Source organism: Miscanthus floridulus, chromosome 8 (genome assembly GCF_019320115.1).
Source record: "Miscanthus floridulus cultivar M001 chromosome 8, ASM1932011v1, whole genome shotgun sequence".
NCBI lineage: Eukaryota > Viridiplantae > Streptophyta > Magnoliopsida > Poales > Poaceae > Miscanthus > Miscanthus floridulus.
Window position 1 is genome coordinate 203,084,640 of NC_089587.1, and position 6,977 is coordinate 203,091,616.

Sequence of the window (6,977 nt, forward strand, 5' to 3'; positions counted from 1 at the left end):
CGTCAAGGTCTAGAAATGGTATGGACGACGAACACTGCTCCCTTTCTCATAGTCATTGAAGGTTTCAGATGGGGGCTTAAAAACGCTGCCTTTGGCAATACGGCATGGTGCACTCGATCAAGTTTGATCTGCATAGCCCCTCGAGAGGCTTTGCGAAAAGAAGCGTTGGCATGGCAACGTTAGGCCCGAGCGCAGAAAAAGCTAAAGGGAAAAACTAAAGCGGTTGAGGTTGCGGTGGCTGTATGATAGTTTCTTGAGAACACAACACACACAAAAAAGAAAGCAGGTTGTTGCCATGGCATCGAGGGACGGGCATCGTCATTTGCCCCTGCCGGCTGCTGGCGCTGCATCCACGAATGGCCGAGGGGACAGTCGTCGGACAGACACAGCATGGGCACAATAGCATGATCACTGAACACAGTGAACAGGGTTCAGAATTCAGAAATAGGAGCAGGAGTGCTATCTGCTGCGTTGCCACGGCCACACCCTGAGGTCACAGACAGACCTTTGATTGTCCATTCGGATGACATGGGTAGGTTGCTTGCTTGACCACCGCTAGCAGCTAAGCTAGTTGGCTTGCTGCTTGGACAAAGTATAACATTACTAGTACATGCCCGGCCGGTGTGTGCCTGCTGCAAGCGACACGCCATTGTTGTGACACGGTCTCGCCATGATGCCTTTCCGTTCCACCTCCACATGTTTTGCCGGCACCGCGGTAATCCACCGGTGTAAAGGCAATCATGCATTTGGTTGGCGACAACCCGCGCTGTCTTTATTTTGTTCGGTTATTTAGAGTAGAGGATCAAAAGAAGCTAAAGGCAGCTGATGCAAACGGCTACGCACTACACTACCGCGGGGGAGTCGATCCAGCGAAGAATCTATTCAAAACGGTTGGGCGAGCTAGTTAATTAGCAGTAGCACTGTAGCAGGTTGTCCCAGCCCAGCAATGCTCGTTCCCTGATCCCAAGGCGCATCGCATCTCTCGCAAAGAAAGGAAAGGAGATTCCCACTGCAGCTGCAACAGGGTCAGGGAGAGCTGGGAGCAGCAAAGGTGTTGGCTGCGCCTTCTTCTTTCTTCCGGCGCGAATTTTGTTGCAGGCGAGGGGGGCAACCACGGTCCGCCGCAGGTACACGATGCTGTTTGTTTATAGCCCCGTGTTGCGTGCACACGCATCCCGCGCGGAAGGAAGCCGGTCAAAGAGGCGCATCGAGCGCGTCACTTCTGTACGGACCACGCAGCCTTCTTGTGCGTTGGGGGTCTTGCGCTTGCACGGGCAGCCTTTCCATCCCAGAACGATCATGACGAGTGACGACCGGCTTCGAGAACGGAGCCGATTACAGTTAAAATCCCTCGGCACGGCACGCCTTCTGATCGATCTTGATTATACTAGTATTATTCACAGTAAGTCCTGTCTAGCAACAACAATCGTGTTCTACTTGCCGGCCCTGTTTGTTTTTTTTATAATCCGTTTTTTTCAACTTATTTTTTCCGGTCAACTGTCCGCCCAGTCAAGTGCAAAAAAAAAACACAGTGGAATCACGCAACGCACGCAGCTGGTGTGCTTCCTGCCCACGAGGAAAGAAGAGCGACAAGGTTCAGATTTGACTATTTGCAGCATGGGAGCTGATTACCCAAAAATCACTAGGAAAAAAGAAAAGATATCTCAGTAACGAAAACCATAGGAGGCTGTATTGGCGAGATCCAAGGGTTCACAGTAGCCCAAGAGAAAAACTGCCTGGAAGTCCGAGGACCTTTAGTACCGTACCGAACAAGCAGCCTTCGCGCCAAGCGACGACCGCCCTTGTCCCTATCCTTTTTCCATTCAGCCTACTTCTTAGCTTTGTTCCGTCGAAACAGTGTTTTGGCTTATTTTTTCAGCGAAACGGCTAGATGGTTTGTAGTAGTACAACATACTCCATCTTTTGATGAGATGCATAGAGATGTGAGTAGTCACCTACAATCGGGTGTTCGCTTCACTTATAATCCGTCTTTTTTAACTTATATTTTTAGCCGGAACAGTATTTTCTGCTTATTTTTTAGCGAAACGGCCAGATGGTTCGTAGTAGTACAACGTACTCCATCTTTCGATGAGATGCATAGAGATGTGAGTACCCCCACCCCCACCCACACACACCCACCCACCAAAGGCCTCATCAGCTGGCCTGAGCAGATTCGGATAGGGCAGGTGCAGGTCGGATGACGGGGATCCTACTCCATTCGTCCCAAAATAAAAACACATCTAGATTTCAAAGAGGCAACTTAAAACATATGCAAAATGACAGAACTACCCCTATAATAAGACACCCATCTGGTACTGCAGCTCTGTCCGTCATGTTAGGACCGGAGACCTATGTGATGAATTAAATTAGAAAAAAAAATTGAACTCGAGACGTCCATTTAATCTGGGACGGAGGGAGTAATTCCAAAGGCCATTGGACACTGTGCCAGGCAGGCCACTCCCACTACCAGTGCTAGCTAGCCGCTTTCGTTGCCCATCTCGCCATGCACGAAAACGGCCAAGCACCCCATTTTTTTGCCTCTCCGATGCGCCCCGGGGAGCGGAACGGGGACTCTTCCGCGCGCCTTTACGCCAAATTGAAGAATGTTCGAGTGCGGCTGAACCAACCAGATGGTTCGTTTTGATGAGATGCATAGAGATGTGAGTAGTCAGGTACGATCGGGAGCCGTTCTGTCAGGCCTCATCAGCTGGCCTGAGCAGATTCGGATAGGGCAGGTGCAGGTCAGATGACTGGGATCCTGGAAGTAATTCCGAAGGCCATTGGACACTGTGCCAGGCAGGCCACTCCCACTACGCTAGCCGCTTTCGTTGCCCATCTCGCCATGCACGAAAACGGCCAAGCACCCCATTTTTTGCCTCTCCGATGCGCCCCGGGGAGCGGAACGGGGACTCTTCCGCGCGCCTTTACGCCGCTGCCCCCGGTGCCTGGCCGTTCCAACGTCTAGCCGAGCCCGTCGCGCACTCGCCCGGGCGAAAACGACTGCACGACGTCGAGGCCGGCCGGGGCCGGCTCCGCCGCTTCGCTCCCTGTGGCGCCGCCCGCAGCGGACAGATCGAGGTTTTCCAGGAGGAATAAAAGCAGAGGGCAAAGCTGCAGGAGCAGATCTTTCACGAAAGTGGGGCGGGCGCGCACCGGGCACGGGAGAAAGAGAGCGGGTGGCTGGCTAGCCCGGCGCAAAGACGGGCGCGAACTAAAGGCAGCAGCACAGCGCCGGATAGCGTCGGGTTGGGTGCGCGCGCTGCCTGCGTGTGCAGCCTTTGGGAAAAGGCCACTCGAAGTCGATACTCCGTTCTGGCCGGCTGGCCGCTGTTGCAGTGTGGGGTGTGTGTTGGACTGTTGGTTGGCGAGCGCGATGGATAGCAACGCGACGCTGCAGCACTGTGCCGTTGGTTGCAATTCCCCGGCGCCCTGTAGGGGCTGGTTCGGGCCGAGAAAGGGATGGTGTGCTCTGTGCAGCTGAAAGCCTAGCCCATCTCGGCCCACCGGAGCAGACAGCAGGCAGGGCCTAATAAAAGACCCGCATCAGTCACCGTTTTTTTCGCCAGCTTCCTGTAGTACCAAGCATGTCCCGAGAAGAAAACGTGCTGTGCCTGTTCGCAGTGCTCTCGCAGTTACTGGTACTACACTCTGTAGGCAATTGATTGCGGCCTTGCGGGATGAACATGAAAGTATGGAGGAGGAGGTGATGGAGCGTACACAGAACACGAACAAATGGAGCCAAAGAGGCAGGCGAGCGAGCGATCATGCGATTAATAGGGCGCATCTCTTCGGTCGGGTGATTAGACGGTTCGCTCGACCGATTCCCCGCTTGACTCAGCCGTCACGTCGGCTGCGCCGTTTTTGAGGCTTCTGAGTTTTGACACGAACGGCGCCACACGACCATGACCATGGGGGATCGCCAGCCACTTGGAGACGCGGCCACGCGGGCGCAGGCCGGGCCCCGTGAAAGAAAGCATGTGTGCGCAGTACGCACCTGCGCTCGCCCTCTCGCTTTCGTTGAAATCCACTCCTCCGCCATCGGCATTGCCGCCCTGGGTGCCCAGCTCGCTTTCTCTCGCTCCGAGTCGATGATCAGCCATGCACGCGTGCTCCAAAGGACATCGCCGTCTACTCCCGCCATCCTATCATCACTGCATGCAGTGCAGTGCGGTGCAGTGCGTGGACCGCAGCCTGTCGCGAATGCTTTCGATCACAGAAACTCTGGACGCAACAGGCCGGCAGCTAGCTTGCATCTGTTACATGACAGAAAAGTAGGAGGAGGACAACGTACTGTCCTCCACTCATCCAACACAAAATCGAATTTCCAGAGGCTTACTACTCCTCTACTAGTACTACTGAAATAAAATCGGTCAAAACTCAAACGCTCAAAATTCAGTGAGTTTTTTGTGCCTCGCTTTGAATTTTCAGAGCCGTCAATCTGACTGATAGGCAATACAGTACTACACCGGAGTGCTGGACAAAGGTCATGCTCGCTTCTCTTATAATCCGTCTTTCTCATCTTATTTTTTTATTCGGATCAGTGTTTTTCACCCACAATAAATTAACTGGAATAGTATTTTGCGCATAGATCGGTCAAGATGCAGCCACCGATAGGATCATCAGACACTCTGAGTTCTGCAAAGTGGGCACACTTGAGAATGAACTGACGTCTGTCACTAACTACCATCCTGTTCGTTTGAACACATTATCCATGCTTATCAGTCATGATATAATATTTTTCGCTCACAACAAAACAACCTCAGTAGGCTTATAAGCCACGTCAATAATGGAGCGAACATGACGTAGGTGTACGGTGTACCACAGTGGTGCGACAGTTGCGTCACGCTCACACCGAAAGAATACAGGGAAAGTGTGACATTGACATGGTAGCAGAAATGCACTGCTCCTCCTATTTCGTGCAGGAAGAGGAACTGTGTACTCCTCCATATACCAAAATAAGCACATATTTGAGATCAAAAGAAAAAAATAAACACATCTTTACTTTTTTGTTAGTTAGTCCTTTTTAAATTTGAATAGATCTATTTAAAAAATCAATAACAGTTGTATCTTCTGAAATGCTTATCATGAAAATGTCTCTTTTAGTTAACTAAGATGTGCAGTTATTTTGATACGGAGAAGAGTATCATATTAAACGTCGACAAGCTTTCAAACATTTAGCTGACGACGAACAGCACGTGATGATGCCATGAGCGACTCTCCAACGTACAAGCTTTCAAACATTCCTTTCGGTGGCGTTTTGTTCATGGGATAAGAAGGGTGGGAAAGGGATATCATAACCATGACCTCATAACCCATGTTTGGTTTTATGGATTGGGAAATACAGTGGGTTTGGGTTTGAAAAACTAGAGCCTCATATCCCACCAAAACTATCCCGCTGGGAGGGGTGGGTTACGAACGGGATATGGCTTCTGCGTCGTCTTCCTTGTCATTGGGAGCAGTGCGGCACGCGCGGGCTCGAGCTAGGGAGGGAGCTTGAAGGCGAGGCGGAGCAGAGAACCGTCGCTTCGCGTTGCACCGCCTCCATCTGCTCCGCCGGCCGTAGCTGCCTCGCCAAGCGCGCGAGGCACCGCCGCCGCCGTCTCGTGGAGCCTCGCATGCGGCGACCTTCGGAGGCACGGAAGCAGTGCACGCGCCGGTGGCCGCAGCTACGGAAGAGCCGCTCGCTTCTCATGAGCCGCCCACGTGGGGTGAGCCGTCGGCAGGGAGCTGCTAGCACTGTGTGCCTTCATGATTGGATCTGACGAAGCTGGATGCCTGGAACTGAGCGCAGCAATCTCACGAGGTAGAAGAAAGACTTTTTTTTCTGTTTTTTTTTATTTTGTGGGCCCCACCACATAACTCATCCGAATCCAAGAGAAAGCGAAATGGATACCCACACTATTCGGCTGGTCTTATACGATCGTATATGATCGTGGATTATAAGTTGGAACAGTATTTTTTTCTCACACTAAACCAGCCAAACTAGCTAGCAGTAAATAATCCATGATCGTTTACGATGAAACGAACAGGCTGACAATCTTGTATCCTCATCCCTAACCCACACCATCTTTTCTATCCTCGTAACCCAAACCCATTCCCCATGGCTAACCAAACGCCACCTTCGTGCCGTTTTTTTCAGAGAGGGAGGACTCTGCGTTCTGCAGCTGACCAACTGTGTTGCGCAGGATTGAAACTAGGCCGCCGAACTAGAAGGCATTTGGACATTATCTGTTGTGGCTTGGGCTGAGGACAACCATGGGCTCAGGATTCAAGTGCAGCCCAAAAAGCAGGTGGCGATTAAGGTTGCCAGGCAGATGGGCAGAAGGAATATATAAACCGGCTAAACTGTGCACAATCACTTGTGCGGTGGTAGCACATTGCACACAGCAATCAAATTAGCTATAGAAGTACAACGTCAATCCGAGATAGGTGTAGCACACAAACACAACAATCAGAGTAGTAGGTGTAGAATTGCAACGTCAATCCGAGATAGCTGTAGAAATAAATGTAGAAGTACAACGCGTGGATATGTGGAATCGGAATTGAGTTACAGACAGTAGTACTCGCCATTGTACCAATCTCAATCTCCATCTCTACGATAATGCTTCCTCGCGGGCGGCCGTCCGTGCAGACGCCGCACACCACACTCCGCCTTGCCGCTTCCGCCCGCGCTGCTTGCTCCTACCTGCGCCTCGCCCGCAACAGTACTGCTGCCTCCCGTCGATCGTCCCGCTCGTCGCGTGACCGGACCGTGTAGATTCGACCCGCGCGTCACACAACCATCCCTCGCCGTGCCCCCATCTTGCGTGGCTGCACGCGTGCATTGCCTCTGCTCCCCATCTCTCACTCTCTATCTCGCGCCCACTGAGCATAGCACCTCCCAGGCCTCTTCCCTACCCCTAACACCACCGGGATGCCTCGCTGTAGCCGCCCTGCCGATGGCCGCTGTGGGCGCGTGTCGGGTCGCCTCGGGTCGT